The sequence below is a fragment of the Myotis daubentonii genome, chromosome 11, assembly GCF_963259705.1.
Source record: "Myotis daubentonii chromosome 11, mMyoDau2.1, whole genome shotgun sequence".
In the NCBI taxonomy this organism is placed as follows: domain Eukaryota; kingdom Metazoa; phylum Chordata; class Mammalia; order Chiroptera; family Vespertilionidae; genus Myotis; species Myotis daubentonii.
In genome coordinates, this window is record NC_081850.1 from 26,141,260 (window position 1) to 26,169,231 (window position 27,972).

The 27,972-nt window shown below is 43.6% G+C and overlaps 1 protein-coding gene across 9 annotated transcripts in view; it reads left to right on the forward strand.

Annotated features, from left to right (window-relative positions):
- Positions 1-24,582: 24,582 nt before the first annotated feature.
- The window catches only part of MPDZ (multiple PDZ domain crumbs cell polarity complex component), a 171,266-nt gene continuing 167,876 nt past the window's right edge, over positions 24,583-27,972 (forward strand). For 7 of the 9 annotated variants that reach the window (XM_059656655.1, XM_059656657.1, XM_059656661.1 and 4 more), the window contains exon 1: positions 24,584-24,888. The gene's annotated coding sequence lies outside the window, so the exon portion shown is untranslated. Of the gene's footprint in view, positions 24,889-25,049; positions 25,069-27,972 lie in introns of those variants that run through there. The other 2 variants (XM_059656658.1, XM_059656656.1) reach the window with 2 other exon arrangements.

The window sequence follows — 27,972 nt, forward strand, 5'->3', positions numbered from 1 at the left end:
TTCATGTACTCAGCCTCACTACTTGGTTGAAAATCACTATTAGAGAGATAAAAATAACCTCAAGGATTTGTGTTCCTCAAAGGTTTTCTTAGACAGTGGTCACCACCATACTTTACATCCTTGTTACACAGAGTGGAATAGTATTCGAACACTCTTGGGACAGTAGGTGAAACTGCTTATGACTAAGAAAACCGACCCAGGACTTCTTTGTGCCCCAACCCTGCCCAGCCACCCAGAGTGCTGAAGCGATAAAGCTCTCATCGTGTATGGTATAGCTTCAGGTGGGAAGCTCCCTCTTAGGCCAAGTGCATTAACAGTACTGGGAAGAGGACCTAGGATGAAGGCCATCTTTCCTTCCCACACTGCGCAGCCATGCAAGGCACCCTGAGTGTTCAGGTGGCCACAGCAGAGACTATGCCCAGCAGATCAGCATTCCCACAGACAGCACCATCAGCCTCAGGAGTGCCTAGGAGCACGAAAAGAAGTGCTAAATAAAGACTGTAATGATTCTGTCTCTGTACACAGAAAACTCACCCACAGACTGGCAACAATTCAAAATTATGAGAGGCTGCAGTCCTGCATAGGTAGATGGGGTCTAAGAGGCATTATAGATCTGATATTGCTGATTGTATGGTAACATGTACTTGAAGACTGGTGACGTGTCAGCAACCTATCACAGATCCCTTATTTGTGTCACTGCAAGGACTGAATCAATAATATTTTACATTACATGTTAGAATTTACATGTGCTTAGGTTTTCATATGTCTGAGAAAACTGTAAGTTTTCTACTTACTTACACCAACAGACATATATATGTATGTACCTTCTAGGGGAAGTATTTTAGACTTCAAACCTAGCTCTTATTTAGACATCTTATTAGGACTTTCTAATGAGAACTGAAGTACCTTGATAACCTGTCATAACTTGCAAAAGCTTAACTTAGAAGAACCATAGATTCAAACTCCATTTGCCTTTCACGTGAAATTTCTATAGAAACATTAGCTATGAGACAGATTTAAGATGTTGCAAAATAAAGAGTGTGAGCTTTGTAATTGTCACCTTAGGGCTTTTAATATTAAGTTGATCGTTAAGAATGAAATAATGGTTATTCTATTCAACAAAGTAATTCTGCTGCAAAGAACAAACTCTGATTTGCAAATTATTAAGTTGCCCATAAATACAACATACTAAGCCAAAAAAATCATCAATGGTAGAGATCAGAAATTATACAAACTCCTCTGAGAAAACATAAAGTTCCACTTTTGCACATTGCAATTATACATTTTCATAAAGAAAATTATCTAAATTGTTCCCATTATTTTAAATCAGTTTCCTAGCATTACTCGGTTTAATTGTATATGAACTAAGAGGAGCAATTCTATTTCTTCAAATAGGTTTTTTTTTTTTTAATCCATGATGTAGGTAATAACAACTACATGCTAGAGTTGTTGAAGAATTATAGATGTCATCTATGATCTTCTGGCTCCTTATTATCTCAATAAGATTGGCTCAAGTCCCCAATTTCATAATATATTAATGTGCAAAGCCCTCTTGAGAATTTCTGCAAATTTCTGAGTGGCATTTGATCCTGTCGTCACCCCTGTCTTCCAATTCCTGCTTGTACTGTATGTACCTGTGACTCTTCCACATCATGACAGTCCATCTGTGAAAACTGTCCCCTTTCACAGTCTGCACTTACGCACACACACAGCACACAACATTTGTGGCTGTAGATGCACTAAAGTTCTGTACTTAGGTGAGGATGGAGAAGAAGATGTTATCACGTAAGGCGAGAAAGTCAAAAAGAACATTAGCCATCCTTGGAATACCAACAACAGGGAAATTTCTGCTCTTTGCTACCCTACATTTTCCTCCCATTTAATACCATAAGATTGATTCTTTTTTCCCTTCTCTATTCTGATCTCTTCCCTTCACCTCCCTCCCTGAAGTAATGGGGAGGTCTCAGAAAAGGAGGTCTCTGTGTCCTCTTGAGAACCTCAACTCCTATCAGTCATCCCATTCCACACAGGCCTCTCTATGTCCAAGTTCTGGAAACACCTCCCTTTGTTATCCTCTTCAGATCTAGGAGTTATGAATGCTCCATCGTTACGAACCCTTGAGTACTACACTGTCCCCCAAGGCATCCCTACTCTTTGCCTACTGTTTTTAATGCCATCTGTTTCCTGCTGGAGCCATGACTGACACATATGTCAAACACATTTCAGTTTCAGGCCTTCCCTTTGGCTGGTCTCTCAGCCTGGATATCCTTATGTTAGTCAGGACCCTGCTCAATGTTACTTCATCCAAAATGTCTACCAGGCCACACTATCAAAACAGGAACCTCACGCGCCCCTACATTTCCTTCCTTCTTGCTTTTCTTCATTGCACTTACTACCACCTGACTTTTAAAAAAATCATTTTCCTTTATCTATTTCCCCACACAACCATCCAAACACCTCAATTGGCCTGGGATTTCTCCAGTGTTAGAACTGAAATTCCTGTGTCAGGAGAAACCCCTCCATCCCATCAAACAGGGACAGTTGCTTATCCTACCTAAGAGTAGGATGAAAGCTCTGTGAGAGCGAGGCTGATTTTATGTTCCACTGTTGTATGTATCCTCAGCAATTAGAACAGTGCCTAGCACTTGGTAGTAGCAAAATAAATATTTGTTGAATGAATGAATGGGTGTGCAAGATCACAGGAAAAGTGTGGTGGGAAGTAATCACCAATAAATAGCTAAAAACCCCTAGAAGCCAACACAACCCTCATTTTGTACAAAGGGACACATGTTAGTGGGTGTATCAGGGTCCAGTCAGAAAAACAGAACCTATGCCATCTAGTGCAGTAAAAGAAAGTTAGTATGAGAAATGAGCTACAAAGGCATTAGAAAAGCATTAAAACCAAAGAGGGAATGGCAAAACTTCCCATATATTAACTACATCCGTCTGTCTCTAGTGCCTTTAAGATGAAGGGACAAAGGGTTAAGGCAGGTTAACCAGAGCTCAAGAGCAGTATGAATGGAGGTCTCTGTATTCATCCAGAGTGAGCAGGAATCTCCAAGGAGACAGGCACTGCTAGAGGCTGCCCTATGCAAAGAGAAAGAGGGCAAAACTGGTTTCTTCCTGTCCTTCCATTGAAGAATCGAGCTGGACTCCAGTTGACCAAGGATTCTGAAAAATGTTGTTTGCAAAGATAGGTAAGAGACACATCTCTTGTGGTTCAATACAAATGTTAGGATTGTGTGTTCTATTTTCATGACAATTCCGTTGTAATTTCAATAGGAATTAATTGCACTGAATAGGTGGGTTGCTCTGGATAGTCAGATATTTGAACAATATTAATTCTTCCAATCCATAAGCAAGGAATGTCTTCCCATTTATTTTTTTTCTTTGCATAGGTCTTTTATCTCCTTGGTTAAATTTACTTCTATATATTTTCTTCTTTTTTTGCAATTGCAAATGAGATTATTTTCTTAATTTCTTTTTTGGATAGTTCATTATTTGTGCATAGAACAACAACTGATTTTTATATATGGATTTTTGTATCCTGAAACTTTACTAAATTTATTAGTTCTAACAGATTTTTTTGTGTGTGAAGTCTTTAGGGTTTTCTAAATATCATATCTTGTCATCTACAAGTAGTGACAGTTTTATTTCTTCCTTTCTGATGTAGATGTCTTTTCTTATTCTTAACTAGTTGCTCTGGCGAAGACTTCCAATACCATTTTGAAAAAAGTGGTGAGAGCAGGTATCCTTGCCTTGTGTCTGATCTTAGAGGAAAAGCTTTCAGCTTTCCAACATTGAGTATTATGTTAACTATGGGCTTGTCATATATGGCCTTTATTATGTTGAGGTATTTTCCATTTATACGCACTTCAATGAGAGTTTTTATCATAAATAGATATTGAATTTTGTTAGTGCTTTTTCTGCATGATCAGTTGAGTTTTATGCTTCATTTTGTTAATGTGGTCTATCACACTGATTGACTTATAGATGTCGAACCCGTTTAAAATCCTTGGAATAAATCACACTTGATCAAGGTGTATGATCCTTTTAATGTGTTGTTGAATTTGGTTTATATATATATATATATATATATATATAGATAGATAGATAGATATAGATATAGATATAGATATAGATATAGATATAGATATAGATATAGATATAGATATAGATATTTTTTTAAGCCTCACCCAAGGATATTTTTCCCATTGATTTTCAGACAGAGTGGCAAAGAGGAAGGTGGTGGGAGGCAGGGAGGGAGGGAGAGAAACTTAGATGTGAAAGAGACACATCAATTGGTTGCCTTCTGCATGGGCTGACCGGGGCCTGGGATCGAACTCAGGACCCTTTGGTCAGCAGGCAACGCTCTAGCCATTGAGCAAAACTGGCAAGGGCTGGTTTGCTAACATTTTGTTGAGGACTTTTTGCACCTGTGTTCATCACGGATATTGGTTTGCAATGTTCTTTTCTTGCGGTGTCCTTTTCTGGTTTTGGAATCAGGGCAATGCTGACCTTGTAAAATGAGTTTAGAAATGCTCCCTCCTCTTCTATTTTTTGGAAGAGTTTGAGGAGGATTGGCATTAAGTCTTCTTTACATGGTCAGTAGAATTCACCGGGGAAACCATCTGGTCCGGGGCTTTTGCTTACTGGGAGTTGTTTTGTGTTGTTTTCCTTACTACATTACTGAATTATTATAAAAGGATGTAACTCGGGAACTATTGGGAGGTTTTTGATTATTAATGTAATGTTCCCACTGGTAGTTAATCTGTTTAGAATTTCTATTTCTTCATGACACAATTTTAGTCCATTTCTCTTGAAATAAACTCAAATATAAAAGTGTCTCCTTTCTTTGTATCATTTTAAGTTAGGGTAACTATTCCATTCACCACACATTCAGGACTAACTGACAGATAAATGCAAAGTGTGGTCACTGGGTGCTATTTGTAGCAATTGGCTTTGTCTCTGACCTACTCTTGCTCTGCTCCAGTTTCTTCAACACTCCAGTTTCTGTACCGATCCTGATACCCAACTATCTTTCCTGTTTGTTACTTTGCTTCTGACTTTGGACTTGTTTTTCCAGGCTTGACTTGGCCACGCCATAATTTCCTTCCACTTTGATGAGCTGACTGTGCCCTAATCTTGCTGTACTCTACTCAGCACTGGACTTTATGCACTGTATCCTTTTATATGGAGATAAGGGAAAGTACGCGAAACCTACTTCAAATATTGCAGTTTCACTTGAAAAAGAACTACAGAATTAAGAAAATATCTGGAAAATCAATTTGTTTAAGCAAAGTCCACAAAGATATAGGCAAGGATGATGATGTTGGAGCAGTCTTTCAAAAATAATGTCTAGAAAGTTAGGCAATTTTCATAGACCTATAAAAGGCCAGAACTGTTTTTGTTTTTGTTTTTCTGGGACAGCTCTAAAAGGGTTACCTTAGTTCCAGAGCACCCTGTAGGATCTGCCGAGGGCTTTGTCGCAGACCTGTAACATTCAACCACTTCCTTTGCCTAGTTCTTCTTTTGCAACACTCTCACCCAGATATTGACCCCAAGAGCATTCCCCAATAAACCTCAAACTTCCCAGGGAATCTGAGTGATGAAAAATGTTGATAAAGTAAGTACAACCAAAAAGTCAAGATATGAAGATACAATTATTTCGATAAAGAAATAGCTTATTTCTGTGTGCAGGTTTTGACGAAAACTTCCTCTAAAAAAATAATAATAATCAATACCAAAGCAGAGAATACTAAAATAATTTACCAAAAAATTATTTTTTACAGAAAGGAGGTTGGGAAGAAATAATCAGAGAAGAAGAATTACCTTAAGAGCTAATAAAATTTCAGGAAGAAGACATCTGAAACTGTTCATTGGATCTAATCTAGTGCAAAAGTTGGCTGGGTAAAATGGCCACAGAGCAATTAAATAAATGTAATTTGATGGGTGGGTCAAGGTTAGGATTTTTCTATGATCCCATATTATTCTGCTGAGAAGTTGGATGTGGAAGAAAAACACTGCATGCAAGATGTGAAAAGAAGCAAAAAGATATCTAGAGAAACAAATCAATAGTACATCAAGTTGGAGGAATTAAGCAAAAAAAAAAAAAGAAACTACAGCCAATTTTACTAGTTTTCTCTGTTTTCAATGAGGGGGAAAATTGTTCCAGAATTTAATTCTGGAAGTGGGTACAACCAGTTCACACCAAAATTATGTATGCGCAGAATGGTCCAGACAATATTGAAATACCCCATGAAGGTATGTAGGATGCTGGTGATGGTTGGAGTGGCATTGATGTGGGTCATGGAGTAAGGGAGGCGATGGTGGAAATGGCAGAGGTGGTGTTGGTAGTATAGGAGCTGTAATGGGAAAGTCTTTACAGTCCTCATTGTAAGTAGCATTTATAGGCATTGAGAGATATGTCAGTGGGGACCCTATGAAGCCCTGAAATCAGAGATAATAGGGAATTGGAACTGGACAGTTTTATAAACTAGATATAGATTCTGAGCACATGATAAGGGAAAACCAGACTTTGGGGTAAAACTGTTATGAACATGGCCATAGAGAGGGAATGATATTCCTGGACATTTTTATGGGTATATCACACACACACACACACACACACACACACACACACACACCCCATTTGTAATCAACTCTCTGTAGCATGCTCACTCCTTCCCCTCTGTGCCCTCAAATTCTAAGTCGGGGCCTGTATAAAGGTTTGAAACACATAGCGCTTGACCTGAAAAAGAAGGGAGAAGGAAGACCTTGTCCTGAACAGATCATTCCATCTGCCTTTTTGGTCTTTAAGATTTGTAAGGATCATTTTCTTCCCCACCTTAAAATTCCGCAGTGGCTCCTTCATGCCCTTAGAAAAATGTTACGAAGGGTCCTGTAATCACAGATTATAGCAGCAGATCCACATGGCTGTCATCATGCACGTCTGCCTCTCTTTGGAATGTGATTGCCCTGGGAGCAGGCCTGCCTAGTCTTGTCTCTGTGAGGATCTCATACCAGGTACTTAATTATCATTTATTAAAGAATGAGTGGCAGTCACTCTCTTACCCCTGCTGTGTTTAAGGTTATTGATTACATAGTAAAAGTGAAACAACAGAGTAGAGCAGTGGTTCTCAACCTTCCTAATGCCGAGACCCATTAATACAGTTCCTCAGGTTGTGGTGACCCCCAATTTCATTGTTACTAATTGAACATAATTAAAGCACAGTGATTAATCACAAAAACAATATGTAATTAAATATGCGTTTTCCGATGGTCTTAGGCGACCCCTGTGAAAGGGTTGTTCGACCCCCAAAGGGGTTGCGACCCACAGGTTGAGAACCCCTGGAGTAGAGGGTGAAAATGTGCCTTAAATAAAATAAGGCACAGGACACTTCTTTTGTTTTCAGTCACCTGGTAGCAGACTTTTCTGGGCTCTACATTCCCCTGGTCTTTGGAATGAATACAGAGAAGATCCTCCTCAGTCTTGTTCCTCTTTCTCCCCTCCCACATTTACCTGATGTGTTTATGTAAAAAAAATCTTTAGCATTAATTCAGTGAATCTGCATGCTACATATATATAATTATCACATAGCATAAACCTTTTATATATTACTACATATATATCAAGTTAACCCCTTTTTAAATTTTGTACTAAATATACTAAATATTATACCAAATATTTATGTAAGCTCAGTCTTCACATGTCATGTATATATGACCTAACTGCAACATAAGATAAAAGAAAAAAGTCTCAAAATTTAATGAATACTAAATATAAACAAGCTCATACTTGTTGAATAAACCATAGCATGTTTTTTCAATAATTGAGATATTTCATAAAGACCAGGGCATGTATCACTGAGATAAAGAGCCAAATTCAGAGAATATTATTGAGGCAAAGCCCTCTAAAGTAGAAACTCAAATATTCCCTTGAAATAATGTTACTGGTTATGTAAGTTTGCTCTTGTCAAATTTTTTACTGTCCTTTTCAATTCTGCAATCTCATTATTGAACTAAGATTACTAATAATGAACCATGTTCATTCAATTTATATACTTCTAAAATAAAACATGTCTATGTTCACCTCATCCTCTTGCAGCAAAGATAAGACCTTTCAAACGGTAATTATTCAGTCTATGGATAATTTGAATCTTTCACTTTGCATATATATATATATATATATATATATATATATATATATATATTCAATTTCAGCAATCATTATTACAATGGGAAGATTAATAACTAATAGTAGGAAGACATAGACTTTAAAAGGTATGGATAATAACATAATGCAGCACATACTTTTAACTTGTTTTACTTGCCTATTCTCCTCTTCACTACTCTTTTTCATCCAGTTTCCAGCTTCCTCTAAGTCAGCAGCATTTTGAAAGCCTAACTGATAAAGCAGATCTGAGAATTCACTTACCACCCTGTCATGACTTAACTTGCTAATTGACCTCTGGTTGACTGATTATATTTTTAAAGAGAACTTTGGGAAAGAACCACATCTCAAAAACCACTACTCTTTTAAGTATTCACTTCGAAAGATAGATTCCATAAAATCTGCAATTGTTGCTATGTGTAAAAAAAGATGCAAATACATTCAGATTCTATAAAAAGAAAAATCTGTTTGGATTATGTTTTGGATTATCTAAACTTCTGGATTTCCATAAGGGAAAGAATATAATTAAGGAATTATTCTATTAGGTGAGAAAGAAATAGTAGTGAGAGGGCACATTATTTTTTTTACCTTTTTATTATAATTTGCAGTCAGTAGTATTTTGTATTAGTTTCCGGTGTACTGTATAAAATGTTCCCTCTGATATTTCAAGCACCCACCTGGCACCATACGTAGTTATTACAATCTTATTGACTGTATTCCCTATGCGGTACTTTATAACCCTGTGACTATTTTGTAACTGTTAATTTGTTAATCCTGTCACCCTTTTCACCCAGACACCAAGCCTATTCCCTTCTGGTAACCATCAGTCTGTTCTTGCAACTATGAGCCTGTTTCTGTTGTGTTTGCTCATTTATTTTGTTCCTTAATTTCCACATATAAGTGATGTTATATAGTATTTGTCTTTCTCAGTCTGACTTATTTCGCTTAGCACAATACCCTGTAGGTCCATTCATGCTGTCACAAATGGTAAGATGTCATTCTTTTTTATGGGCAAGTAATATACCATTGTATATAAGTACCACAGCTCTTTTATCCAACTTCTATTAATGGTACTTGGGCTCTTCCGTATCTTCACTATTGTAAATAATGTTGCAATGAACATAGGGGTGCATATATTCTTTTGGACTTCTTTTCATATGTCTATTGGCCAGCTCGATGTCTTCTTTTGACAAATGTCTAATCAGATCATCTGCCCACTTTTTAACTGGATTGTTTGCTTTTTTTGTGTTGAGTTGTATAAGTTCTTTTTAAAGTTGGGATATTAGCCCTTATCGGATGTATCATTGGCAAATATATGTTCCTATTAATAGGATGTCTTTTCATCTTGTTGATGTTTTCCTTTGTGCAACAACTTTTTAGTTTGATGTAGTCCCATTTTTTTATTTTTTATTTTTTTTTACGTCCGGAGATATATATCAGAAAAAATATTGCTGAGAAATATGTCAGAAAGTTTACAGCCTATGGTTTCTTCTAGGAGTTTTATAATTTCTAGTGTTACATTTAAGTCTTTAATCCATTTTGAGTTTATTCTTATATATGGCACTAGAGGCCCGGTGCACAAAAATTTGCGCACTCTGGGGGAAGGGGTGGTCCTTCAGCCCGGCCTGTGCCCTCTCGCAGTCTGGGACCCCTTGGGAGATAATGACCTGCTGGCTTAGGCCTGCTCCTGGGTGGCAGAGGGCAGGCCCAATCCCTAGGTGCAGCCCCTGGTCAGGCTCAGAGCAGGGCTGATTGGGGAGTTGGGGCGCCACCCCTGTCATGCACAGAGCAGGGCTGATCGGGAGGTTGTGATGCCACCCTCAGTCACGCTCAGGGTAGGGCCGATTGGGGGGTTGGGGCACTGCCCCCTGTCACACTCAAGGCAGGGTCAATGGGGAGGTTGCAGCGCCACCCCCTGTCACTCACAGAGCAGGGCCCATCAGGGGGGTTGGGGCTCCGTACCCTGTCACACACAGAGCAGGGTCGATCAGGGGGTTGGGGAGCTCCCCCCGGTCACGCACAGAGCAGGGCCCATTAGGGGGTTGGGGAGCTCCCTCCTGTCACTGACAGAGTAGGGCCGATAGGGGAGTTGGGGCACCGCACCCTGTCACACACAGAGCAGGGCAGATCGGGGGTTGGGGCGCCGTACCCTGTCACACTCAGGGCAGGGCCGATGGGGAGGTTATGGCTCTACCCTGTCACACACAGAGCAGGGCCTGTGGGGGGCAGTTGGGGCGTCGCCCTCTATCACCCACAGAGCAGGGCCGATCAGGGGGTTGGGGCAACACCACTGTCACACTCAGTGCAGGGCCAATGGGGAGGTTATGGCTCTACCCTGTCACAGAGCAGGGCCCGTGAGGGGGTGGGGGGGTTGGGGCACCGCACCCTGTCACACACAGAGCAGGGCCAATCGGGGGGTTGGGGCACCGCAGCCTGTTACACACAGAGCTGCAGGACAATCAGGGGGTTGGGGAGCTCCCCCCTATCAGGCACAGAGTAGGGCTGATGATGGGGTTGGGATGCCTTCCCCTGTCACTAACAGAGCAGGGCCAATAGGGAGGTTGTGGCCCCGCCCCCTGTCACACACAGAGCCGCAGGGCGATCAGGGGGTTTGGGCACTGCCCCCTGTCATGCTGATCCCAGTACCGGAAGGCCTCGCGGCTCCGCTGATCCCGGTGCTGGGAGGCATATTACCCATTACCATATAGGACAGAGGCCTGGTGCATGTATGGGAGCCAGCTGGTTTGCCCTGAATGGTGACCTGGATCAGGGTGGGGGTCCCCACTAGGGTGCCTGGCCAGCCTGGATGAGGGGATGATGGCTGTTTGCATCTGGTCACACCCCCTTCAGGGTGGGTGTCCCCACTGGGGTGCCTGGCCAGTCTGGGTGAGGGGCTGAGGGCTGTTTTCAGGCTGGCAGGTAACTGAAAGTACTAACCTCTCCTTTATTTATTTATTTATTTATTTTTTATTCTGGGACAGCCTTAGCTCTCAGGCTTGGCTCCAGCTCTTAGGCCTCCACTGCTGAAGCAGGTTTCTGGCCTTTGTTTACCTTCTGTATTTGAAACAATGTTGTGATCCTGCTGGCTGAAGCCCGGGACCAAAGCAGGTTTCTGGGGTTTTGTTTAGCTTCTATATTTGTTACAATGTTGCTTAGAGTGCAGCTGAGAGGCCTGCATTGCAGGCGGGGAACATTGGAGTCCTCTGTCACTGAAGCAAGCAAGCCTCCCTGTTCGCATCAGCTGCCTGGCTGCCGGCCGCCATCTTGGTTGGCAGTTAATTTGCATATTGCACTGGTTAGCCAATGGGAAGGGTAGCAGTCGTACGCTAATTACCATGTTTCTCTTTTATTAGATAGGATAGAGAGTTGATTTAGTTCCTTTTTTTCATATATCTGTCCAATTTTCTCAACACCATTTATTGGTGTTAGGAAAACACCATTTTCTCCAATGTATGTTCTTGCCTTCTTTGTAAAATATTGTTTGAACATTTTAGTGTGGGTTAATTTCTGGGTTCTCTTTTCTGTTCCATTGATCTATGAGTCTGTTTTATGACAGTACCATGCTGTTTTGATTTGTCTAGCTTTGTAGTATAGTTTGACACTAGGTAGTATGATACCTCGAACTTTGTTCTTCTTTCTTAAGATTGCTGTAGCTATTCAGGTTCTTTAGTGGTTTCATAGAAATTTTGGATTATTAGTTCTACTTCTGTGAAATACTCATTTGATATTTTGATAGGACTTTTGTTGAATCCATAGGTTGCTTTGGGTAGTATGGACATTTTAGTAAAATTAATTCTTCCTATCCATGAGTACAGTATGTACGTCCATTTATTTCTATTTTTTCAATTTCTTTCTTCAATCTATAATAAAAGCATAATATGCAAATCGACCAAACAGCAGAACAACCATTCAGACATTATTCCCTCCTTTTGTGCGGTGATCAATCGTGGAGCCCCGGCCGGGTGGGCAGGGCCTACCTCTTTGGGGCAATCCATCAAGGAGCCCCGGATGGGTGGGATCGATTGCGGAGCTCCTGGACTGTGAGAGGGCACAGGCCGGGCGAAGGGACCCCCCTCCCCCAGTACACAAATTCTGTGTACCGAGCCTCTAGTATCTTATAATTGTTCAGATCTTTTACCTCATTGGTTAAATGTATTCCTAGGTATTATTTTATGCAATTGTAAATGAGATTGTTTTCTTAGTTTCTCTTTCTGATAGTTTATTATTGGTGCATAAAAATGTAACTGATTTCTGAATATTTTTTATTCTGCTACTTTGCTGAATTCATTGCTCAGTTCTAGTAGTTTATTTTTGGTGTTTTGAAGGTTTTTTTTAGTGGAATCTTTAGTGTTCTCTCTATATAATATTGTGTCATCTGCAAATAATGAGAGTTTTACTTCTTCCTTTCCAATTTTCATGTCTTTTGATTCTTCTTCTTGTCTGATTGCTGTGGCTAGGTCTTCCAATACTACGTTGAATAAGAGTAGTGAAAGTGCACATCACTGTCTTGTTCCTGATCTTAAGGAAAATGATTTAGTTATAAAGCTATAATAATTATAACATGATATGGACATCAGAGATGTAGGCACTATAATATGTGACTTTAAGATAAGATAAAAGAATCATTAGCAGTGTCAATTTGTTGTCCTGAAGCTTTGGTGAAATCCTACATCTCTGACCTCGGGGATATTTGATTCACATATTCTAAATAGGAGTACTAACCACATCCCCATGGCACTTACTAAGAAACGCAACATTGATCCTGACACCCATCATCTATCATCAACTTCCCGGCTATGATTAAAAAAAAAGAGTAGGAATTCAAAGCAGGGCTTTCAGAGTGAGGCTTTCTTGAAAGAAAACTGCACACTTGGTAGAGGGCGTTTCTCCTTCACCCCTCAGAGTGGGCAGAGCCTTGCTCTTCACCATCTCCCCAGACAAGTGAGGGGAGCTTTTAAGAGAATCACTCACCAAATCTAATTTGTCTGACAGTGGATCAGCATTTCACTTCTCAGGCGGTGTGCTTGCTGAACTGTCTGTAAAGCCAAGCCCTTGCCTGGTGCCACTATTGAAACAGCGTGGTGAGAAAATCTTATGGAAACTTGACCTGGGTCTTCTGGAGTTTGGGGAGCACAGAGACTACTGTCTGACTCTCCCCTGGAGAAGTCTGAATGTGAGGGCTGTGATAATGCCTGTGACCACAGGCCCCAGACCATTCTGCAGATTTGGGTGGAGATAAGTTGCTGAGTTTCTCTGTGGTGTCATATAGGCAACTTGGAATGTAGTGAGTCTAGACTCTTACCATTTCGAAAGGGATTCCCAAAAGAACTTACTGCCTGGATGAGTGAACCCTGGGAAGAGGTAATGTGGGGAAATCATGAGTTGAAGTGGAATTTAGCAAGATCAGTAGGAATGTATCTCATCCCTATAATGGGCAGATGTCCAAGGAGCCAGCTGGAGGAGTCTCCAAAGCACTCACTGAATTACCCCATGAGAGAAGGAGTTAACCTGTGGCTATCTGCCATGGAAAACAGTTTTCAACATCCAGCCAAGTGAAAAGATAATTTTGTTCCTTTTCATCTCCTTCCCAACTTCTTACCCTTACCTTGGATGATCCAGAAAGAGCAGTGAGTGAATGGAGAGGAGGTAATGAATAAATCCCACAATATCCAGCTAAACCTGGGAGCAAAGAAGAGCTAATTTAAATTGAATCCTAATTAAATGTTTAAAATTTTGTTTGGATATGAATTTTTCATACTTGAAAATAAGAGCTATTTGTACTCCAAATTCGCTTTAAAAGTACTGGGGGTCATGGTAGCTTTAAAATATGTCTGTGCTCTGGCCAGTGTGGCTCAGTTGGTTGGGCATTGTCCCGTGTACCGAAAGGTTGCCAGTACAATTCCAGGTCAGGGCACATGCCCAGGTTGCAGGCTTGATCCCCAGTAGGTGGTGTGCAGGAGGCAGTTGATGATGTTTCACTCTCACATGTATGTTTCTTTCACTCTCCCTCTTTATCTTTCTCTAAAATAAATAAAATATATCTACAAATTCTTTGATACTCCTCGAGTCAAGAGATAAACTCCTTGTATGTGGCGAGCATTTGTGATTGCCGTGATAAATGAAGTATAGCAGAAGTTGCACAAAGTGACTTCCAAGGCTGAATCAGATAAGGAATGCAGCTGGCCCGCTGGCTTCTCTGGGGCACTTGGTCTGGGAGCCTATACCTACTATGTAAGAAATTCAGCTATTCTGAGGCTGTCGTATGCAGAGGCCACAGGCAGGAGTCATACTGAGAAACAGACAAAGAGACAGAGAGAGGGGGGGGCTCATGGACTATTTGGCTGCAACTAGGGAGAGGCAAGTGAGGGGATGGTGGCATTCACCTTGGGTGCAAAATTTAAGGCGGGGGGGGGGGCACACAAAAAACACCCAATAATCAAGATAAATAATATTTTAGTGCAATATTTTTAAAAAGATCCAAACAAATATAAATGATGAATAAAGTATTAGTATTGTAAATAAAGACAGGATCAGTATTCCTGATTGTTCCTTTCATTTCTAACTCCAGAATGGCTTGGCAAGACACTGTTACTCATCCGATTGACTGGAATGGATACAAGGCAACTTTCTGGGGGGATGGACATATTCGACACCTTGGTTTGTTTGATGTCTACCTGAACATATATAATTGTCAAAAATCATTGAACTGTATCCTTAAGATCCGTACACTTTATTGTTTGTAATTACACAATTCTCTATATGTGTATATGTTTTTAGAACAGGCATGGGATCCAATTCAGTCTAAGGAATATTGGTGGAATGTTGCAAGAGGTTCGGGGAACGGAAATTTACTTTTTAAAGGAGAGCAACTGTGAAGGATGGACTGTGGAGGAGCATTCTGTGTGAATGCCAGAGCTGGGACTTCCGCGGTATCTGTTTGCTGTCCTGAAAAGGAAGTGAATGCATGGAGATGGGCAGAGCTGAGAGATATGGGCAGAGACGGAGCCCTCACTGAACTATGCATGATCACTGCGTTTACTCTGCACCTTTTTAGTTACATACACCAGCATCCTTTTTTCATTTTATAACTCAATTTGGGTTGATTTTTAATTACAGATTCAGAGACACACACCGAGAAAGCAATACACAGAATCAGTGAGGCAATAGGAGCTAGGAGTGAGCAGAAGTCATGAGATAAACAAATGGAGTGTAGACAGCGCTGCAGGCAGTCCCTCCCACCACCAGGCATGCATTTACAGGGTGAAGGACAGCAAATGACATAAGACAAGATCTCTGCTCTCCTGGAGCTCACCTTCTAGCGGGGGGCGGGGACAGGAAGAAGGACAGCACTAATTTTAGAAAGTGATGAATACTATAAAGGGAATAATACAAGGTAAGGTGATGAGGAGGAGGCTATCGCTTTTGCCGGAGAGCCGGAGAAGAATTCTCTACAGAGGTGACACTTGGGCAGTGACCCGGATGAGGAGACGCTAACCATCTGAAGCTCTGAAGAAAAACTTTCTAGGTAGAGATATAGCAGCACAGTCCTGGAAGACAGAAAGCAGAGGAAAGTGTGGAAACTCCCTAAAAACTTCACTGTGCGTATAAATCATCTGGAGAGCTGTTTACAATGAAGTTCCTGATTGAGGATTCCGGGGTAAGGTCTGAAATTCTGCATTTCTAACAAGCTCCCAGCCAGTGCTCACGTGTCTGGTTTGTGCCCCATACTTGAGAACAAGGCATTGGAGAATTGCTCCCCAAAGTGTCGTCTCCAGCCTGGCCCACAAAGAAATGGAAAGTTTAAAGATCTTTATAGCCATTTAACATTGATGCAGTAGCCAAACATGTAATCATCCTTCTGGTAACTCATTTTAAGTTCATTGGTCAGTGATACCTTGAAAGTAAAAACTCCTCCACAGTGTGAGAGGCACTGTCCTAGGTCCTAGAGCACTGCAGCTGGAGGGAGCTCTCCTACCTACGAAAACTGCAAAGAAGCTGGGAACATTGAAATACCAGGTACAACGGAGAGTGGAAATAAAAACATGTTAAGCACAAAACATGGGGATTGGAACAATCGACATTTCCATAGCAACCACTATCACCTACACCCATTCAGACAGACATATACATACATACACTCACACAAATACACACACACACACACACACACACACACACACACATGCAGGGAAAAGGAGGGAGGGAGAGAGAGATTCAACACTCCTAGAAACCAGGCATCTGTTTCTCAGACAAACACCCAGATATGCCCTCTTTAATTACATCAAATAGAAGTGAGCAAAGCCTTCCTCATTCTGAACTTTAGAGGCTCCTGAGTGCAATGCTGCTCCCTCCACAGTAAAGCACATGAGACAACGAGCCTTTCAGTGTGGACATTAAGGATCAACAGACTTTCAAGGAACCAATGGAAACAAACGTGGTCAGAGACAGAAGGAAAGCGAGATAAATAGGGCCAGGGCCACACTGAGTCATAATTGTGGTGGAATTACACAGACCAAGGAAGCCTGGCCTCTAGAGGTGCACCTGCTGGAATGGCTCCCATTACTCCCTGTGTGCCTGCGATAGAACACATTTCTCTCCGTGTTGCACCTATGGAAAGGGTTGCTAACTATTCTTTAACAAACTCCCACTAACTGAGGCCATCTCAGTGTGTTCCTTGAGACTTAAAAGCACCTGTCTAGCCAGCTCACTGTGGGTGGCTTAATATGTGTATTGTACGAGTTTGGATTATTTTAGTTGCATATAACAGAAAACCCAATTCAAACTAGTTTAAGAACTAAAGGAGATTTATTGGCTCATGGAAATGGAAATAAAAGGGATGGGTGGACTTCAGGTAATCTGTGATCCAGTGACACAGTGGTGATCTCAAACACTCAATTTTTTTCCTCTGTTATTTTTCTCATCTCAAAAGTAGGGGTATTACCAAAAAGATACTATACAACTGGAGCAAGTTTAAGATAGATAGATAGATAGATAGATAGATAGATAGATAGATAGATAGATAGATAGATAATGTAGATATATGGTGTGTATATATAGTGTATATTTCTATATAATATATCTTAATTGATTTCAAAGAGGAAGGGAGAGGGAGAGAGAGATAGAAACATCAATGATGAGAATCATTGATTGGCAGCTTCCTGCACGGCCCCTACTGGTGATCGAGCCTGCAACCCCGGCATGTGCCCTGACTGGTAATCGAACTGGGACCTCCTGGTTAGATACTCAACCATGGAGCCAAGTCAGCCAGGCTAGAGCAAGTTCTTTCCATTATCATCACTGCTGATTTTTCTTGACTTTTGTTTGGGCAACTGACTTATACCTTCATAGCATGAATGACCCCAAAGAAAAATTTTGTAGGAGAGAGATTCCAAAATGTCATTCTAGCTAGCTTACATGAACTTGAGTCAGGGAGTCTGGAACAGTATTTGGATGTGTTCCAGCCAAAAGGTAACCTGGTCCCAATGCTCCCTCCCACGATTTCCTCACTGCACTAGAATTCTCTGTGTACAAAAGCTAAAGGAATTTAAGGTCAGATGGTCATGACCTCCCAGTGCCTTATCTTTCTCCCTTAGAGAGATGAGACCCAATCAGACACAAGGAAGGTTTCAGGGCTTCTATTCTTCTATAAACAGTTTGTTATATGAATAGAGACAGATAGCTCTACATGTTCTCAAGTGAGATATAATTTTACATTTTTCTCATGCCTGAGATTCTTTTTTAGCCATTCCCTCCTCCTAATAGCTTTCTGCTAGACACATATATTCATTATCCTAACGTTCTCCTCTTTATGCTTCATCTTCTTCTGTTTTAAGTCTTGTCTGTTTTCAGTAGGAAAAAAACAAAGTTAAAGATGGTTTTAAATGGTCCATATTCCTTACATTGAACAAACTGGAACAAAAAAGAAAAACATCCTAACTCCTTTCTTTAATTTGATAAAGTAGAGGTCAATTGGAACAAGCAGACAGAATATAAAAATCTTTTTGCAAATTATAATAAAGTAGGCTGCATAGGTGTTATATATATATGCAGCTGATAACAAACATGCCATCTAGCTTGCACTTAAAAGAAGCATTCATAAGAGTCATGGCTGGTGAAATGTATGGAAATAGACCATTGCCCCAGCATTAGAATCCCCCAAAGTCACTTGTACTTTGCTGACCCTGGAGCCCTGCAGTGACATGACCCCTGAGAGACTGCCTGTTGCCCACCTCTAAGTCAGCCATTGTTAGAGCAGAACAAAGACGGTGTGCTTGTGGGGCAACTAGAAGGGTTCTCTGTATCTTCATGGATCAAAATGGAATTCCCAGGATCCGTCTTTTCAGCAGACATTAAAGGTTTGAGTAGACAACTTGGGCCTTTCACCAGTTTCAAAGCTGTAGAGGAGCTACAAATGTAAAGTAATATTATGTACTTGATTTATGTTTGTATTTGTTAAATCATAATAAAAAAAATTTAAACCAATCCTGGAACTCCTTCCCCCCCCCCCTTTCTTTTTTTTTTTTTTCTTACAAAAATGATCTGAGCATTATTCCAATTTAAGAAGGAAAAAAAGAATTTTTGTGGAGGACGCCTCACTAGAGATAAAGATGGAATGCAGACAACATTCCTAGTTCCTTCATCTTCAGATCCAGAGGCTATGATTGACACTTAATAGAAAGAATTGTTAATCTACATAAATGGGGTGAGTGTCAACAGAAAATAGCAGCCCTACTTTATGAGCCTTAGACGTTGGCTTTCTCTATAAAACTTTACTTCTAGGAAATCTCAGACCCTCGGGGTTAGAACAAGCACAGGAGGATAGAGCACTAACTATACGGGTTAACTTCCAAAGGGGGAGCTGCTGCATGGATGCATCCTCCAGGGCAGGATAATTTTATGGAGGAACTAATGCAAACAGAGTAGCTTATTGTCCTCCAATTTACTACTCTTCAAAGTAGGATTCCCTTTGCTAAAGGAGACCAAAGCAATAATCTCATTTATATACTTGCAGTAAACCAGGGAATTTCCTTCAACTTGCCTCTAATTCAGCGTTATGAACACTTCCATTTGTCATTTCCCAAATCTGGTCCTTCTCAAATGCAAAAGAAAGAGGTGCATGAACAGTGATGGCAAACCTATGGCACGCGTGTCAGAGGTGACACACGAACTCATTTTTTTGGTTGATTTTTCTTTGTTAAATGGCATTTAAATATATAAAATAAATATCAAAAATATCCATCTTTGTTTTACTATGGTTGCAAATATCAGAAAATTTCTATATTGACACGGCACCAGAGTTAAGTTAGGGTTTTTCAAAATGCTGACACGCCGAGCTCAAAAGGTTCACCATCACTGTGCTAGGAGAAATATAGGGGGACAGTTGCTTCACAGCTATTAAAGGTATTCTCAGGGTCCTCCAAAGTAAAATGGCATATATTTCTCGTAGCAGCTAGCACTTCATGCTATTTCCTTTGCATTTGAGAATGACCAGATTTGAAAATGGACAAATGGAAGCGCTCTGCTATTCAAAGAATAGCAATGCATTGGGATTTCTAAGCATTAAGAGGATCCTCTCCGATGGGATGCCTTGAGATAATGACTGTTATACATGAAAACTATACATAGACAAATTGTTTGTTATTGCAGGCACATATATATATTCATCCCATGCCAGTTAAAAACTAATTGGGTGTTAAATTGTGGAGTTTATAGTCTAGGGCGGGGGGGAAGGAGATATTGCATAAGTAATTATAACACTAAATATGCAATTACAAAGTAGGATGACTACTGTGACGCAAAAGTATAGGATACAATGAGAATGTATCACAATGGGTCTAAGCTAGTGTGTGGGAGATATGGAGTAATGTCCATGGCAGTGCCATTCACTGAGACACTGAACTGTGAAAGATGAGAAGAAACATCTTGGTTCCTGAGATGGTTCCATTTTGGATAATCTAGGTTTGAGATAGGCAAACAGGGATGTCAAATAAACACTCGAATATATGGTGAAGTCTTTATTGAAGATAAAATTTTGGAATCCTTGACCAAGAGATGGTAAGCTAGAGGTGAAAATAAAAAAGAAGGTTTATCACATAAGGAATTCCCTAACCTAAAGGTTAAGAAGCCCTGGCTGGTGTGGCTCAGTTGGTGGGAGTGTCGTCCCATGCACCAAAAGGTTGTGGGTTCGATTCCCTGTTGGGTGCATATGGGATGCAACTTATCAATGTTTCTCTCTTACATCAGTGTTTTTTTTCTTCTCTCTCTCTTTCTCTCTCTCTCTCTTCCTCTCTCTCAAAAATCAATTAAAATAAACATGTCCTCAGGTGAGGATTAAAAAAAAAGTTAGGTAGAGGAGGTTAGTTGGCAAAGAAGATTGAAGAGTGAATGACCTGATGGCAGAGGCAGCTCTGCTGTGAAGCTAAGGAAGTTTAAGGTTCTGGGTCCTTCTCTGGCCTTGGAGGAGCCCTACACACACGTTTACATGGTCATATATTTTTGTAACATTTTCAAAAGAACGGTATTTTTCTTTCTTTCTTTCTCAAAGCAAAGCCCCAAATTGGATAAGCCTCAGGTCCCACACATCTGCTCTTGAGTAACAGGAAAGAGCAAAAATAAAAATATGATTATGTGGAACTGGGGTGGGGGCAGGACTTCTGAGGAGGATGTTCAAATAACCAATATGGGTGCTTCTGAGAAAGATGAGCAGAGAAACATTGGGTTTAGGTAGTGGGTGTTCATCACTGCAGTGATTTGGGTAGGAAGCCAGATGGAGTTGGTCGATTTCAAGAAACGGAACCATAAAGAAGAGGGGAGAAAGGCTGGTAGCAGGAGAGAAGTGAACTGGGGAGGAAGGCGCTCTCTTTCTCTCTCTCTCTCTCTCTCTCTCTCAAAATTTGATCTTAAGTGCTTTGCTATTTGAAGAGGAGGAATCATTTGGAATTTCTAAGCAAAACGGAACCCTCTCCAAATGCTTTGAGATAACTCTATGGCAAAAACACAAAAGTTATGTAGAGGAAAAGTGTCTAACAGGGCAGGGGGAGCTTGGGAATTCGGATGGAAAGGATAGAGATGTGTTGAAGATACAAGGGGAAAGGTAAGCTCAGATGAGTTTTCCCTTCATCCTCACTTCACTTTCATTTGCAAAGGACCCAGAGGAGATGAATACCCAGAGACTCGGAAGAAATCTAGTCAGTGTCTTATTTCCTCAGTGGGCAAATCTACACTGATCGTGTTTGTTAAAGCACAAGGGGCTTTGGGTTGATGGCAGTCCCCACCCAGGGTGCTGAGCTCACATTACTCACCTCTCAATCATTTGCAGGCAAACAGTCTGTTTAGCAGCTTTCAGAAAACATCCAGTCAAAAGCCCCAGATCAGCCTGGCCAGCATGGCTCAGTGGTTGAGTGTGGACCTGTGAACCAGGAGGTCACAGTTTGATTCCTCGTCAGGGCACATGCCTGGGTTGCTGGCTCAGTCCCCAGTAGGGGGCGTGCAGAAGGCAGCTGATCAATAATTCTCTCTCATCACTGATGTTTCTCTCTCTCTCTCTCTCCCTCTCCCACCTTCTCTGAAATCAATAAATATATCTTTTTTTTTAAAAAGCCCAGATCAGTTTCCCTCCAAAGCCTTATATATTTGTTTTAAACTGTGTTTCCTTTTAAATATTTGGTGAATATTGGAGAAATGCGAGGCTGGTTTTTTGTTTGTTAGTTTGTTTTTGTAGACAAAACAACAAATTTACATGTCTGCTGTTGTGCCCAGATTTCAAGGTTCCCAAGACCCCCAGGGAGCCAGTCAGTCCGATGCAAAAGCAAAGAGTCCTTTATTATGCAAGCCGGCTTGCGCTCCCCGTTCACCAGACCCACCGACACAGCGGAAAGTCCAGTGGCTGAGAGAGCGAGGCCTGATGGGACAGGGGGTTTTAAAGGGGGGTGGAGTGAGGGCAGGAGAGGGGACTGTGTGCCCCGCCGATTGGCCAGGCGCGAGTCGGTACAGGATGTGGTCATAGTGATGGCGTGCACTTCCCTTGATTATTATTGGTTAGTCCAGAGAAATACTGGGTGCGGCTAGCAGCAGCTTTTTCCGGTGAAGAAGCACATGGCTCTGTCCCAAAATGGAGGACCCAAGGCAAGATGGAGGGCGCAGTCCTCGCCTGGCTCCCGCTGCTGCCGCTCGAACACGCCGCAAGGCAGGATGGCCCTCCAGCACAGCACCTGCAGCCAGCCTGCGGGTGGACCGCGACTCCCACAGCAGCGTGTCTGGGCGGCACAGGCCCAGCAAACAGGGTGCAGCCGGTGGAGCGGCCCAGCTCTGGAAGAGCAGCATCCGCTCAGAGAAGGCCCGGCCCACGGGACCGGTGCACTGCAGCATGGCAGCCTCCCCGGGCTAGGGCACGCACCCCACTCCGCTGCCGCCGCTGCTGCACTGGGGCCGGGGTCCACGCGGCCCGTGTGGGCCCGGTCGGGGGGGTGGGGGCAGCGGGCAGGTGGCAGCCCGCGCCGGGCTCCTGCCGTGGGCCGGGGAGCCAATGCCCCCCTCATGGGGCCTGGCGGCCGGCCCACGCAGGCCCCGGCCCCCCCAACCGGGCGGCCGCACGGACCCCCGGCCCCAGAGCGGGCAAGCGGGGAACCGACCATGGGGGAAGGGAGGAAAGAGCCAGGCGGTGAGGCCTTCTGCTCCCACGACCTCCCCCGTGGTCGGTCGCCGCCTGGCCCCACCCCTCGGCCCGCTGCTGGCCACCATGCAGCCGGTCCGGACACTCGACCCGCTCTGGGGAGGCCAGGCCCTACGGCGGGCACGGAGGGATTCCAGAGCCCGGCGGCCAGACTCCCCCCCCCCCCCCCCGCACAGCCCGGAGAGGCGAGCAGCGCGCCTTTCATCTGCCAAAGAAAATAGAACTTTTATTCAGGATATTAAAGGGAATTATTTTGTTGTTTTGTTTGTTTTTTTAGAGAGAGAGAGAGGAAGGGAGAGAAATAGAAACATGGATGAGACAAAAACATCATCACATTTTCCATTGATGCCTTTTGCACACTCCCTACTAGGGATCAAGCTCCCAACCCAGGCATGTGCCCTGACAGGGAATGGAATGTGGACCTCTTGGTGCATGGGTTGAGGCTTAACCACTAAATCACACCAGATGGGCTAAAAGAATATTTAAATATTTTAAATTAGAGGCCCGGTGCACTGGGGAGGGGGGTCCCTCAGCCCTGCCTGTGCCCTTTCACGGTCCTGGACCCCTTGGAGGATGTCCGACTGACGGCTTAGGCCCGCTCTCTGCAGGGATCCTTAGCACTGCCACGGAGGCAGGCCGCTGTGCTGGCCAGCCTTCAGCCTGGCTTGTGGCTGAGTGGCACTCCCCTTGTGGGAGCACACTGACCATCAGGGGGTAGCTCCTGTGTTGAGCTCTGCCCCCTGGCAGTCAGTGCACATCACAGCAACTGGGTGTTCCTCCATTTGGTTGATTTGCATATTACCCTTTTATTATATAGGATTGGACTTCTGAGTATTTGTTGATGTATAGTCTAATATCAGATTTATGTATGGAGAAAGGGAGCAATTTTCTTCCTCGGAAAAGATTACTGGGATTCAGGAATTCAGGGTATAAAAAAAAACAATCTTTTTTATTTTTATGCCTTTTAAAGAATGTACTTATTTAAATTTATTGGGGTGACATTGGTTAATAAAATTATATAGGTTTCAGGTGTACAATTCTATAATACATCATCTGTACACTGTATTGTGTGTTCACTACCCCAAGTCAAATCTCCCTCCATCAGCATTTATTCCCCCTTTAAGGAAAGACAAATCTTCGGTGGCACAAAATGGAAATAAATGCTTTTCCTAGCACCATGCAATTCTGAACTCTTCCTCCATGTTTATAGTTTCTGTCTTTTAATGAGAACATGCCTAAGAATTCACACTGATTTGCTAAAAGTAACGTATAAAGTGCAATTATTAGCTCCCTTTGGCCGCACGCCTCATTAAAGTGCTTCTCATCACATTTTACCGCTTTCGTAAGATTCCCACGCAGAAAGCATCCACAGGACAGTCCACACAGTAAAACTTTAAGTCCCTGGAACTAGAAATAGAGGTTGCCAGTTCCCACAGATTGCGAGGCTTACAAATTAAAATACAGCTAAATTCACATTTCAATCAACGAAAAACCTGTTTCATATAAGGATGCCCCAAACATTACCTGGGACATACGCGTCTAAACTAAGGATTCCTCGCTATTGGACACTCCCATGTAGCGGGCGCCCGGGGTCCCCCCTGGCCGCCTCCCGGGGCCCGTCCCCACCTCCCAGGCCTCTGAGCCCGAGAGCTGGTTTCAAACTCGGGCCCGCAGGCCGGGCCGCGCCCCCTGATTGGCCGCCGCGCGCCCGCCCCGCCGCCCGCGGGCGTCACGCAGCCCGAGCCGCCGGGCCCGGCCGCCACCGCAGCCGCCGCCGCCGCCTCCGCAGCCTCGCTCGGCGCAAGTGCGGCGCGCGCTGGGGGAGGGGGCGCGGCGCGGCGCAGCGCGGTTGGCGTGGGGCCCGGCGCGCGGCCGGATGAAGTTTCTCGGTCGCGCGTGACCGTGTCTGCGCGCTTAGCCGCAGCTCCTCCCCGGGCCGTTACTTCGCCAGAGAAGAGGGAGAACGTGGGCGCGGCGAGGCACTCGGCGTCCCCGGCGGCTCCCCAGCCCTCCGCCCCTGGGCGCCGCCGCCGCCGCGAGCCGGGTAAGCGGCGCCGGGCTGGGGCCGCGAGGGCGGAGCGCTCGCCCGCGCCTCGTGCGCGCGCCGGTCGGGGGTGCGCGGGGTGCGCGAGCTCCGGGCGCGGGGCGGGCGGGGGCCGCAGCGCTAGCCCCACCCCGCGAGGCCCGGGAAGCCGCTGCTCCAATGGCTCTTTAAAAGGATGAGGTCTGGAAGTTTCTTTCCTCTGCTCCTGGCCCCTGAACCACAGTCCCGGGTCCTTCTCTCCTCCCTCCCCCATCCTTACTTTAAGTGGCTTGAAAGTTTTTTCGTTTCCTTCGCCCGGAGGGGCCCAGTGCCAAGACCGGGGGGACCCGGGCCTGGCGCGCGGGCCGGTCGCAGGAGCCTGTTGCTCTCCGCCGCTGTGGACGCGTCCCGGGCTGAACGCCCCGGGCGGCCACCGTTATGCGGTGCCGGGCCGTGCGGGGTGGGTAGAGGGTGGGGGGAAATGTCCCCACACTGGGGTCTCACGCCCCGCCGGCGGGGGACCCAGACCGCGCCGCTGATTGGTACCCCCTGTCCTTGGCGTCTGTGCCTTTTCGTCTGCTGCCCACGTTGGTGCCAGCGTTTTGCTTCACACCTTCCTCTCCCCCACCCCTCTACCCTGTTCCCGGCGCTGTTGGGGGGTGCGGGGCGGGGGGGGGGGGCGCTGCTTTTATCTGCGATTTCCCAGGCCCGGGATGCCGGATGCTCCGGGGGAAGCGCGGTTAGGGAGACGCCTTGTGTCTTGGGGAGTTGCGTGTGTGGAGGCGGTGGTGATGGAGTACATTTTGGCCGGCGTTCTTTGCAGAGGCACAAAGGCTAGTTTATTTCCTGCAGATCCCTTGGAAATTGAAGCTGGGGCTGCAGAGAAGAAGGAGGGGCCTGCGAGGGCGGGAGGTGGGCGCCGCTGGTCCGGGGCGAGGCGAGCCGGGAACGTGAGACATCTCGGGCCATCTCCGCGGGCGGGGCTGCTGAAGTTGCGCTGCTGGGAAGGAACCCGGGCGGGGGCGCTGTGTGCCTTGGGTGGGGAGGGTTGGGGTGGCGACTAGGGTTTCAGGGGTAGCAGCAGATAAGATGACCATGGCTTTGCCAGGCCTGAAGGAAACCCCTCCGTGTTGTTTTGATGTTGAGAGGGGGAAGAATGTGAAAAGTGGCCTATCTATCGTCCAGCGTTGATGGACAGCTGTGGTGTAAACATCCTTCTGTGTTTTGGGTGGGCATTACTCATTTAGGATACATTTTACAGAATAAATAACACCTGATCTGAAAAACGAACCAGGGGATGGTTTGGTGCAGGTGTTTATAATGAACTTTTTTTTTCTTTTAAGGTTGAATCATCTACATTTGTAATATATGCATTTAGTGCCTGGTAGAATTTAAGTAAACAATTGTATTTAAAAACCCCAGAGTTCCTTGGCTTGAACTTCTAATGCAATGCAGAGAGAGAGCTCTGGATGGATGCACCTGTGCTTCGCCTGAGGGAGGGGTGGGGAGGGCGTAAGCTTGTCTGGGATGCCTAGATACACTGCTCCTTAGTGGAGTACTTTACAGATGCGCATTTCTGTCTAGATTGGGCTCTATCCCTGCTCAGACTTCACATTAGGTTCAAAGCAAGCAGAGGGTCTGTAGACTTAAGGGCCATGGGCCAAATTGGCCTGCTGCAGTGGTTTTTGTCTCTAAGGTTTTAGGATCTAGGGATGGTTTGTACATTTTTAAGTGGTTGAAAGACAAAATCAAAAGACTGTTTCTCATGTGAAAATTATATGAAAATCAAATGTGTGTCCATATTTAAGTTTGGTTGGAGCACAGCCACACTTAATCCTGTTGTCGGTGTCTCATTCTTGCGGTGCATGGCTGCTTTCACATTTAATGGCAGAGTTGAGTTGCATAGCTGAGACAGAGGTGCATACCCTTCAAAGTCTGAAATATTTACTATGTGGCTCTGTAAGGAAAAATATTGCTTAAATACTCCCTTTTGTGATGGGTGCATTGTTTAATTTTATTGCCTTTCAGGCCCTGTTTCTGGTGCCCCTTGAACTGGCAGACTCCCTCCCTCCAAAATTAAACTAATTATAAATCAGTGTGTTGGATTTTCTCATTTCCAAGTTTCATTCTCAACTTTTTGGTATCTTTCTCTGTTGGAATCTAAGGTAAACTGGAGTTTCTAATGAGCAGAAATTGTGTATTTACATATTTTAACTTTAATATAGACAGCCATATTTCAAGGCTTTCTGCAATGGGTTCTAGTAACTTCTAGCTGTTCTGTTACCTGAGTAGGTTTGATGACTATAGTTTTATTTATTTAGGTTAAGAGAGCAAGGGGTTAGAGCATGTCATGGGTTCTTTTCAGAGGACAAGGCAAAGCTAGTGTGAACTCTTCCCTACTCCTCTTTTCTACCTCATTTGCTAAAACTAACAAAAAACTGATAAAATTTATCTCCAACATATTAATAATAGGTCAATCATATGGGTACCATACCTCTTACTTGTGTTCCTTTTTTTTCCCTTGGCTTTTCCCAATATTTCTTCTCTTTTTTGTTTCTGGTTTTTCTTCTCTCCTTAACACATAACTTCCTTTTATCTCCTAGGCCTGACTGTTGTGGCTTGGGAAAAGAGAGATGTCAGTCAGTTTTTATTGTTCTCCAAATCCTATCATTGCTCCGTTTGGCCCTTAAAGATGTCTTTCCATTTTAGATACCTTTTAACTGCACATATAGTGTGAGGGAGTAGAGGCCTTTTCCAGAGTTTATTATATCTCAGCAAGGTGGATGTGCTCAGGACAAGTTCATGGGAATCCTTGAAGTGTAATTTTGTCTTGATGCAGGACTTTAGTCTTTAGCTGCTGGCGGGGAGGCTGTGCTTTACAAATAAAGAAGTGAGCCCATTGTCTAGAGTTAAGATAAAGGGATTTAGAAGCTGGCATGTGAAAACGAATGTACCTGGAAGATAACTGTCTGAGTTAAAGGCAGATTACATCCCAAGTCTGACATCATAGACTTGACTCTTTTAGGTTGACTTGCAGGTTGGCTCCATTTTGTATGTTTATAACATGCACAAAGAACTCTGTGACTTTCATAAAATATCTTGAGC